At 40.1% G+C, this 12,219-nt stretch overlaps 1 protein-coding gene across 1 annotated transcript in view; it reads right to left on the bottom strand.

Moving 5' to 3' along the window:
* plxdc2b (plexin domain containing 2b) overlaps positions 1-12,219 on the bottom strand; it is a 102,125-nt gene that overhangs the window by 55,443 nt on the left and 34,463 nt on the right. The gene's annotated exons all lie outside the window — the stretch shown is intronic.

Below are 12,219 nucleotides of genomic sequence, written 5' to 3'. Positions count from 1 at the left end.
GTTCAGGTCGTTTTGCTTCAAGGATTTATTTGTTCCTTTGAGATTTATAATGTAATACCTTAACTCAATATTCAGCCTGGAATATTAGATGAAGGGAGATAATGTTTCAGGCTTGGCAAAGCCTGTGTGGGACTGATAAATATCAGAATTCAAAATGGAGTTCAGTCATGTAGGTGGTGCTGCTGGTGATTAATTTGGAGATTTAAACAAACATTGCCAGAAGCCTTTCATCACAGCTTTCAGTGCAGACAAATCATGTCAGGAAAAAAGGCCCCTCCAGGCAGCCTTATTCAGCACATAACTTCCAGCATACAAAACAAGGACCCTTGTTAAAACCGCAGACACCAATGCAGGGCTTTGAGCTCTTCTGTTAATGAGCACGAAACATGATGATTTTGGTTTTGAAGAGGAGGATTAAATGAGATACAGACTTCTCAGAGGTGAGAGAGGCCAGCGGACAGGAATTCCCCTGAGGGAGAAAAGTAAAGGAAAAGATGGGCAGGGTGCCATCGTCCAGCTGTGAGGAGGCAGACATGAAGCTGTGAGGGATTTTCAAGAGCACAACAAACCACAAAAGCAGAGAAAATATTGGAGGTTGTGGATGAAGCTTCTGATTCTTTAAACCAGGCACAAAATCTGTAAGCAAGTGTAAATTTGCTTCTGCACCCGACTCAATTTCTAGTAGTCTTCACAGACAACGAGAACAGACCGGAAGTAAAAGATCACAAAGCTATACTCATGAACATTTCAAAAACACGGATTTGTTAAAGTAAATTTCATATCCATCCATCCATCTATTTTCTATACCCTCTTAATCCAATTTAGTGTCGCGGGGGGCTGGAGCCCATCCCAGGTGTCATTGGGCGAGAGGCGGGGGACACCCTGGAGAGATTGCCAGTCCATCACAGGGCCACACAGAAACAAATGAGACACACAACCATTCACGCTCACACTCACTCCGAGGGACAATTTAGATTCACCAATTTGGACGGTGGGAGTATTTCAAATTTTTACAATATTTTTATACCCAATTACTGTGCAAAAACTGGTGTTTTCATAAAAACTGGGAAGTATTTACATTTTACAGTATGTAAATAACAAAACAAATTGATCATAAAAGCTGGCTGGTGGGTGCTAATTTATAGCTGACATTTCAACAAGTTTAATCGCTGAGAATCTGTTTCACGTGATGGTGCGGTGATTGTGAATGTGCACAGCTAATGCTGTTCATAGCAGGGTGATGGTCAGATGAAAAAAAAAACATGTACATCACAGCTCTGTGTTAGGTGGATAAAGCAGCAGAGCAGAGCAGATTTGTGAATGTACTGAAAATAAAACACTGAAATATCCCATTTGAAAGTATGTAGACTCTTCACTTGGTATTAGTTAGTTCAAATAACTGCTTTTACAGGGTCTTATTTGAGCTTAGAAAAAGGCCAAAAAAAAAGAAAGGCTTGACCAGGTAAATTTAAATGTAAATATACTTTATTTATACAGCCCTTTACAGACAATCCTTACGATGTACCAAAGTGCTTTATGGCAGGTAATAAATAAAGAGAAAAATAAGTAAAACAAATAAAAACAATAAAAGAACAGTGAAAGCAATAAAATACAACAAAATCGAATAGGTAGGATGATTTTCAGGGCAATTTAAAGTCTCTTCAGAGATGCTCCACTGGGTTCAGGTTTTCTTGAAAGTTATGGGCCATTTCTTAGCTGATGTTAAATCTTTGTTCCTGCATATCTTGAACGAATTTCACCTCAGATTCTTTTAAGATTTTCTGCATCCGTCTTCCCCTTTTTCTTGACTAGTCTACTAATCTCTGTCCCAGAAAAACATCCCCATGGCATGATGCTACCGCTACCATGCACTAATGAGTTCATATGCAGTGCTTGGCTTCTTTCGCACATGTTGTTGGAAATTGTGGACACATAGTTTCTGTTTCTTTTCATCATCCTCTTCTTAGAGTCATCTCCAATCCCAGGTACTCCAATCTCCCCAAAGAAACCCTGGATCTCATGCATTGTGACCATTGGTTACCAGTCCTATGTCTCTCATTACTCAGTTTGGCTGAGAAGGAAGGAAGCTGGCTGACTTTTCCAAACATTGTACACTCTATTACGATGAGGTTGCTGCCCTATTGAACCTACCTTTCTTGTATCCATCCACAGACAGGTCTATAAATAATTCTCCTGACCTTGGTCCAGCCTCACATTTACAGACAGACAGTGTGTGCCTTCTTCACATGATCCACTGGATTCAATCCAATGCAGGTGAACAGCAGTGAAGATGTAAAAGCATGTCAAGGGACACTGATGGAAGAATCCCCCGGAGCTCAGTTATGAGTGTCACAAAGAAAGATCTGAATACTGATGTAAAGTGAGAAATGATCCATTTAGAGATGAACAAGTAACATAACATAGTAGGTAAACCTTGAAAACTTTCCAATGGTCTCTTATCTATCTCACTGGTTTAAATCTGCAGCTCTGTGTGGCCATTATGGCTGGATTGTGCTCTCAATTACAGCAAATCTAAAAATTCAAAGTCCACTTTAGGAGCCTTTTATTTTAAATGGGGAGTGCTAAACTGTCATTGAGGAATATTTCATTCTTAGTTTGTAATGAGTGAATCTTAATCATTAATCAAACTCTTTTCTGTTAAAACAGATTATTCTGTGTGCATCAGTCTACCTTTTGAAGGCAAACTGTCTTGTAAAAGTCAAGTGTATTTTTATTCACACACATACACGGTCTGTGAGGGGATAAGTAAGAATTGCCCCTCACAGACCTTGCAGAGGTGAAGACGCTGTACTGAAAAGCTCAGAGGGAAACTGAAAACCTGCCACACAGCTGCAGTGGTTCATCTGTTCATCTGTTCTCTTGTGAACTGAAATACCACAACTAGACAGAGAAGCATCTGAAACTGTAGCTGAAAATGGACCATCTCTTGGCTCTTTAATTAATGAATTTAGAGCACAAAACCAATTCCAGATTCCCTCCCATTTCTGTCCGAAGCTTTTACTGTGCTTGAGCTTCCCTCTACATTAATATTGCATCGTACTGAGACCTGAATATCCTGCCATCATAATATCATCATTTTCACTTCTGAATGGCTGTAGAACACAAGAGAAAAGATGACAAAGGAATTTAAAGCTCTACCCTCATGAGATTTTTCCGGGAGTTTTACTTAAATCAAAATATGATTGAAAGACTTCCTAAAACTGGCTCTTCAGGGTAAGTTTTTTTCTGTGTTTCACTAGGTTTTTTCAGAAAAGCTTATTAAAGATTGTGATCACTCCACTGCGATCATGTCTCAGCTTAAGCAGGATCCTCGAATAAACGATTCAATTGGGATTAAGATGTTTGTTCTTCCAAAGACACAACACCGTCCTGTGCAGTGACACCACATTGAGCTCTGAAAGATGCACTTACATGTTGCCATCACTCATGTGCGCAGCCCTTTTTCTGCTGATAATGTCTTTCATCCATTATTCGTTGCTGCACTCCATCTCATCTGCCAGCAGCAGCAGCAGCTTGGTGATATAGATGGTGGAACATCAACATACCCATCTGTACTGTGCCAGAATATTTCAAATTCTCTTTCATAGTTGAATAGAAACTAAACGGTCCTCATGAATATAAATTTTGGAATCTCTCCCTTTAGAAAACATACCGAATGCTCAAAATAGACAAAAATAGATAGATAGATAGATAGATAGATAGATAGATAGATAGATAGATAGATAGATAGATAGATAGATAGATAGATAGATAGATAGATAGATAGATAGAAGGGGAAAGGTAACAGGTAGGTCTGCAGATGTTGTTAACATATGACATATGAACCATAATCCAAACACTCCATACGTTGAAAAGCTCCCCATTAATTCAATACTAATGTTGGCTGAAAACAACTGTGAACTTTTTCTTTTGAATGTGTTAAAACGTATGGATTCGTTTGGCGACAAAGCAAATAGTTTGTTATCATGTTGGAGGCTTTGTTTATCAAACTTCGAAGTTAAAATATTTCAGTGTACTTGAGGCAAATTGTGGAGGAAAAAAAAAAAAGCAGAAGGCAGGATTGCACACATCTGTGGGAGATTATGGGGATTCCCATAAGGATTAATGGACTTGTAGTTGACTCTCAAACAAACACACACGTGTGTGGAAACGAGGCTTTAATCTCTTCATTATTTACTCAATTTATCAGTTTATGTTATCAAAAGATAATTGTGAGGGGGAAAAAAAGCCTATCAAAGCAAAATAAATGTCTTGTAAGGTCTTGTTTTATCCAACTAACGGCAACTAACAGTAAAATATATCAAATTTATCATTAAAGAGGACAACCAGAGCAATGAAAGCCATCCATTAGATTCCCTTGGTTGTTTGAAACAGTGACAGAAGACCAGTCGAAATGTTGGATCACTCTTAAAATTTAAAAAATGACCAAAAGGCTTCAGAGTTGAATAAATGATCATAGGCATTGTTTCAAAAGCAGTGAAAAAAAATCCAGCGAGCAGTCTGAGGTGAATCAGAGTATCTAATGTATAATTTAAATGTATTCTCCTTTGCGGATGTACAGTACATCTCGTGAATTCGTTCTTTAAAGAGTCTATGCGTATAGAAATACACATAAAACGACACAACATACTCAAAAGCTCAACACTTCAACTCTCTGAAAGCAAAAACTACGGGTTCACGTGACGAGCACTTCCAAACTGTAGCAGCAGCATAAGACGGTAAAGTCTTACAGAGTAGAAAAAAATGAGGAAAACAAACAAATAATCCTCTGGGAGTCTCTTAACAAACTGAGTCACAAAACAAACAGATTAATGTAGTTTTGGAAAGCGTACAATAGTGCAGCAGCAGACTCCTGTGTGCATTCTCCCCCTTAAGAAGCACAAGCAAACACTGAATGTAGTGAGGAATGAGCGGAGCCTCCCGAGCTGGAGACATACAGTAACAACCCTAAAACATAAACCACACTCTTATTGCAACGTATCAATTAAACAGAAGAGGGATGGACAGACCCCATCGACACTGATACACTGTGTGCTTTTATTGGCATTCTGACATGTCTGACTGTGGTCAGTTATCCAGACAGGCTGTAGTTCAAGTTTCAGTGTAGACATGAACATCGAGGCGTGAAAATTGATGTGCACATCAATTTCGAAGAGAAACTGAGTTATTTGTCTCTCTTGGCTTCACCCGTGCTGCTGCAATATCATACAGGATTTGAAAAAGCAGCAGTCTCTACAATCCATCATCTAAGTGGCAGCCACACGTGTGTGTGTGTGTGTTTTCTCTCTCAAAGATAAGACTTTGAAATGTTGACAGCTTCAAGCAGCCTCCAACATAAAGCTTCTCAAACTCCAGGTCCTCGTATAATTACGTACTATTTTCTTATTGGTCTTGTTGTACTGTATATGAGTACTTTTCTGCAGAACAAATACAACTACATCCAACATGTAGTCGAATACTCGGTGGTGCACAGATTGTGAAGGTCCACTGAGGAAAATTCATCACGTTAAGTTTCAAAAATACAACTGACTGCAGGTCAGGGTTTCATATTCAGTCTGCTTGGTACATGCATTGAATTTTAGGTGATTTCTCAGCCTGAGCAGGTGTTAAGGGGTGAGGAAATAAAAATAGGTTGAAGACATGTCATCTAAACTAACAGAATGTAAACATTTATGCGTGTTGCAGAGTAATCTAACAGTTATGTGCATTGTTACAAATCTTGGTAACAAAAAGTGTTGAGTGGACCTAAGATGTGCCAAAACAAAATTCTGCTTCTAATAAAGTAGGATGAAGTTAAAGTTATTTCTGTTCTCGAACCTCTGAGCCCACATTATGGGACTTCAGTGGCCACAGAGGGTGTTTAGATGGTGCTCCAACAAATCAAAATTGTGTCACTGCTGGTGTGGATGAGACCAGCAGCCTGAAAAACAACAAGAAGAAAAAAAAAAGATGCACAAGCCTTGACTGTACTAAATTATTTTAATAATTTCTAGCATTGACTTGTTCTTAATCTCAGACGTTGAGTCTGAACTAAAGCTAAATTGGCCTTTCGGCTTGCCGTAACTAGGTATCAAATGTCAATGTAAAAAAAATCATCAGTAATATTGGTTGAGAGGATGATAGAATCATATAAAAAGTGTTAAACTAAGCTTTAAGAAAATCACAAAATCTGGGCTTGATTATTTCCTCCGCCAAGGAGGTTATGTGATCGCCCGAGTTTGTCTGTTGCTTTGTCTGGATGTTTGTCTGGATGTTCGTTCCTTCGTCTGTACGTGCTGCAATCTTGCGACCTGCCACAAGGTGAAGCGACCTCAAGGTGCCAAAGCCAAACAGACCCAAAGCCAACAGAATCATGCATAGTGCGCGGATTGAATGCATATTGCGCGGATTTGCTGTAATTAGCACAACAAAAGATTGCAACGGCAAGCCAGTGTGCATAACTGTATATAGCGTGCCCAAAGCCAGACAGAATGCATAGTGCGTGGATTTACTTGCACGGCAAGCCAGTGTGCATATGTGGCATACAGAGCCATAGTTAATTTGATTTCCCATTTTGGACAGCTCATGTTCAGGGTGGTGAAAATAGTCTGGGTGTTTTGTGATAAGATAGGAGATTAGTTTATTGTTGTTATTATTTAGTGTAAAATATGGTCTTCAAGCAATCGGGATGCAGTGTCTAACCCTTACCAGCAGAGGGCTCGTTCGCTACACTGTGTGTTCAGGGACAAAGAGAAGTCTCGCGGGAATACGTTCCGCGAACGAGAACACACCTGTGAATGTGAAAGAAGCTGTGTGTGGCGAACGGGAATAAATAAGTTTACCTACTTTTGCTCTTTGCAGAACAAAAATCATTACAACAAATTAAATGTGTAGTGGAGGCAGTCTTCACTCTGCACCACGCTACACATAACTGCATATAGCGTAATGAGAACGACGAACACTGCTTCCCGACAGAACATTGCTTCCCGACAGAACACTGCTTCCCGACAGAACACTGCTTCCCGACAGAACACTGCTTCCCGACAGAACATTGCTTCCTGACAGAACATTGCTTCCCGACAAAACATTATAATAATAATAATAATAATATTAATAATAATTAATAACGGCGAACACTGCTGTTCAATAATGAATAGGGAGAAGGGAATGCCTCTTCTGCTGACAGCGCCAAAGAACAAGTAGCCCACATCAGGAACGTATGTCCATACATGGCTCGCTATCCACAGGTAGGTTGGAGGTTGGCGGAGGTCTGCACTCTCTGAGTGCATTTCTAGTTCATCTTGTGATATTTTCTTCTTCCCTTGTTTCCACTTCCACTTTCTACTTTTGTGAAAACATCCATTGTCCTAGTTTTCTTTCCTCAACTTCTCAAAGGGGATCTGCCAGCGTGGTTGGAAATCATGGACCGTGACGAGTATGCATCAACGAATTCTGACATCACCATCAGTGTGATTTCACAGCATCCACAGGAGCCAAAGATTAGAGGACGTGATCGCAACCTCAGCTTGACAGTCCGTTTTAACTATGATAGAATAAAGCAGTATGAACTTATTGTTGAAGCGAAAACTCATGGACACCCTCCACTCCCTTTCCTCCACTGCTATTGTTATTCTCAATATTCTTGATGCAAACAACCATCCACCCATGTTCAAGAAGAGCAGGCACCATGTTGAGGCTTTGTAAAGGAAAACCTATGACAATCTTTAGAGATTTGCCGTAGAGGACGAGGATACTCCTCGCACTGATCGTTGGAAGGAAGCAATCAATAAAAAAAGTATCATCAAGGAGAAGAATAACGACACCACAACTTTAGTTCACGTGAAGATCGGTGTACAAAATATTCAACCTTTGTTTGTAAAGATGGGATATCAGCTCATGATGTGAGAGTGCGCTCACGTCCAGATTCAGTTCAAATCAAAGTAACAATGACTGATATCAATGAGGCTCCAGTATTTGACAAACAAGTAGCTACTGTGTACCCAGAGGAAGAGGAAGAGCCAGAAAAGGTCCTGTTCACTCCTAAAGTTCATGATGCCGACTCTGAAAACTTCAGGTTTGTGCTGGTAGAAGATCCAGCTGACTGGGTGTCAACTGATGAAAGACCAGGACAAATCATATGATCTTAGAGGACGGACAGAGAATCTTTTCGAAGTCGTCATAGCTGTCATAGATGATGGTGAACCTCCAGCCACGAGTCCAAGCACCCACCAGATCTATCCCAGTGATATCAATGACTACATCCCTTGGCCGATCATAAAATTTGTGGGTATGTTTGGAAATAAGGGGAACAGGGTTATGGTGTCTGCCAGGGACTTCTATCCTTACACGGGACCCTTCATCTTCTCCCTGGAAGAGGGTGAAATTCTGAGCCAGCTCTAGTAACTGAACCTGCGCTATGGTCTGGCAGTTTGGAAAATATTCAGTGCCACTGGTGATTGAGGACTGACAGAACAAAGCTGGACGTGAGACCTTTTAGTGTGTCGATGTGTTGAAAGTATTGTTTGTCGAGGCAACATGGTAATTGTGTATCTCTTCTTCTGTACATCTTTTGGTCTCTGATGACTTTTGCGGGCTTTCAGTTGGTAAAAGTATTCAAATAACCAAATGTTCAGCTTTTTAAAAGGCATTCATGCTTTGTCAGTTTAGTTTGGTTTCTGAGTTTTTAATGGGTCTCTATGGTAGAGAATGTTTCGAACGAGAGTGTAAGGATTAACTTAAAGTGGGAAAGGATGAATCTTTTTCTACTTTTTGCCTTACCTGCCGCTAGCCTGCAAATTTAGCTCAGACATCATTTTACAACTAAAATGTAGACAGTGTTGCTCCTTTTCAACTGCTGTGACTACCAAAGTACTGTGATATGACAAGTTTAAATTCATATACTTCAACTCCCAGAAACGTGTACCAGTTTCGATGCTTTTTTAATATATACATGTTATATATTTTAAATATACAATATTCTGACTGTTGAGAGAAAAAGTGAATATGACTGATACAGGTATATGTAGTTGTAAGCATGGGTACTGCAGGGTGTACTGCATGATTTCTTCTAGTTAGACATTCCAGGTCGTCTTTGACTTCGTCCTGTCAGTTAAGAATAACGGGGTTTTCACACTGAGGGACAATGTGAGGTTTAGTGTTTTGGAGATGAATACATTGATCTGAACATCAAAGAGCTCCAAAGGATTTCCCTGACCATCGTTACAGTTCAAGCATAGGGCCCCTTTTCGGTCTGTTACAATCCAGCACTATCCAGATTAGTGGATTAGTCATGTGCAAAGGCCACGCTCTTCTTTGTCTGTCGCAGTCTGTGGGAACATTGGAAGCGAGTTAAGATCTGTCTGAGGAGCCCTGCCTGAGAAAATCCACACCCGAGTGCCACACCCAAACAAAGAGTGACACATAGGAGGATCAGCACACAACGACACCTGTGACAACCAGTATCATTATCTGTTATACAGTGTTATCTGATATCCGTTGACATTCTTGGCAGTTGTGTCAAAGAGTTGTGTCAGAGTTATTCCACTCCTGCACCAACATGCTCAGATTAAACGGTTAAAGTGCCACAGAGAAACCTCGCACCTGTCCTCACAGGTTCCCCGCAGCCGTGTGAAAAAAAAAAAAGCGCATGATCACATGAAACTATAGGAATAGCTCAGATTTATTAACAGCAGTTTCTGCCTCTGTGAGTTCCTCCAAACATGCAGAAATCTGTACTGATAATATATTAATAGGCACTTTATTCAAACACACAAATAATTAGCCCACTTTTGCCAGATCGGACAGGTTGTCATCACACAAACACAGTTTCAAACATTGTTTATGTCTAATATTTCATTTTAATTTTAATTGTTAAGAGGGCTGAGTTTTGACTGATTAGAATAAACTGAATTTAATACCAACCAATATAGATGTTACCCCACAGTGCTTTCACACGAACATCTTACATCGACATTTTATTCAGTAGAGGGAAGGTCAAAATGCTAGAAAAAGCTGTTTTGGTCCTTTTGAACACTCTAGGACTTACTCTTTTGCACCAATAAGACCCCGACATGACTGAACAACTCTGGGATACTCTACCAGAGCAATTATTTAGGATTATCGACAATGTGACATACCTTCTTGGCCTAACAAAGGTAAACTTGAATTACCCTGTACATGAAATATGGGAAAACTTAGGAGCCAAAATTCTGGAGGAACATTACATCACATCAGCTAGCATAAGCCATTAGCGACATGGTGGGACAACAGAAACAAAATAACGGCGCTGAATTAATTAAGAGACCTGGCTTGAATTCAGTGACACTCACTTGTTTGTTCTAGCCTTTCCTTTAATGACCTTAAGACAGTGTCAGCGGAGAAAGTCTGTTATCTGGGTTAATGATCTGGAGAGCTGCTTCAGTTAGTAACGATCATTGAGGGCGTCAGGCAGTCTGCTGTTAAATCCTCTGTCTCAAATCTGTATGTCGAGGTGAGATGGGGCTATTGTTTGAATCTTCTGTTACGACACCAGTTAACCCAAACGCAAACTGACAAAGGACACAGATCCCTTTACTTCTATAAAGTAGACGAGAGTGAAACACTGACTCAGCATAACCTAAATACATCCACTCCACTGTAAAGTAGTGTCTTCGTTCATATTTGTGTTTGTGTCTTCCAATCCTAGAAGAGAACTGGCTCAGTGGAAAATTTCAGCTCAACATTCACTGTTTCTGCCTTCTCAATATGTCAACAAAGTGCTGGTGGTGGCTGAGTGATGTATGACGACAGGAGGAATGACAGGCCGTTTGTGCTTTGGACTGCTTTTCCATCCTGCAGCAACACATGAGCCACAGAGAGGGGGGAAAAAAACAGGGAGGACACATTTGTATGTTAGTGTGAAGGTATGTGAGCGCGTATTAAGGCATATTTGTGAGAGGATGTGACATTTGAAGAGGTGTGCACATGTTCCTGCATTAGTGCAAGTGTATTTACAGTTATTTGCATGCAGTGTGTGAAGTTTTAAGGGTGTGTGTTTGTACACAAGTGTGTGCGTGAATGTTTACAGCTGACGATCAAAGCTTCCTCCCTCTTCGCTGAAACACAAGGGGCTGTGAACCTGAGATGATTACAAGCCAGGGGAAAACTTAACGAGCTGTCTAAACCCGGGCAGCCGCAATCATTTTGACAAAACGCCTCGATGCTGTGCGCCAGACAAGGCGCCACAACTAGGAACGAGCTGATGCCTCTCATTTCCATAGATACAAACACAGGTCGAGCACAACTATCAATCTCCTGCAAGTCCACTAAGCCGTTCTCACTGTTAGAGTGCAGGTTAATTTCCTGTTCTAGTGTCTCTGAGGTCAGATTTAAGAGGATCCATGCCCACACAGATGGCAGATGAACACCTGAGGGCTTTAATTTGGTATAAAATATTAAACCTTGAAGGCCCCTCCTCGTCTACTTTTTCATTACCAAATATTCTTTTTTCTAAGGAGATTCATAATTGCTCCAGGGAGGCGACCAAAGAGTATTTTTAGTCATGGGTCAAGCCGAAACTTTATTGTTTCATTGTCTTCATTCTGTATGGATTTTTACTGGGACAGGTGGTTTATTATGCAAACTGAATTAGATCAAAAACAGACAAAAAAAGAGTATGAATTTAATGAAAATGATGTTCTTTTTCCACATATTTTGGAGTCTAAATTACTAAGAAAGACAAAATCTTCGCCATAGGTTCAACAATAAGGAGGGATAGGCTCGATCCTCCTGTCAAATGGTTACAAAAACTTGTTTGTATGCCTTCAATTGCAGTTTTTCATCTACAATTGGAAGGTCATTTTTAAAGACTTTCAAAAAGTATAAAGCTGAAATTGGCCAAGAAACTTGCAATTGGTGCATTTGTAGACACAAAACGTGTTGCTGGTAAAAAATAAGCCCTTTTACTTTGACACACATAATTATCCCGTGGGAGTACATTGCAGCAGTTTTGTGGTTGCCAATTATAGTGTCCTTGCTCAAAATTGGACCTACTTTTGAGATTCGAGTCGACAAATGAATTTATGAATTTGAATCATTTCGACCCAAAAAGACGGAAAATAGAGGCTGAATTCAAAAGTATCAGAATTTTCTTCAGACAACAAATGTTTATTACAGTTCTCAATTGTTATACCACAGTTTCTTTCCAGGAATGTTCACCATGGCATTTTCACCCCTTTTTAA

The sequence above is a fragment of the Odontesthes bonariensis genome, chromosome 20 (assembly GCF_027942865.1).
Source record: "Odontesthes bonariensis isolate fOdoBon6 chromosome 20, fOdoBon6.hap1, whole genome shotgun sequence".
Lineage (NCBI taxonomy): Eukaryota > Metazoa > Chordata > Actinopteri > Atheriniformes > Atherinopsidae > Odontesthes > Odontesthes bonariensis.
Note: the sequence above shows the minus strand (reverse complement) of the source record. Positions and strands in the feature narration are given on the sequence as shown.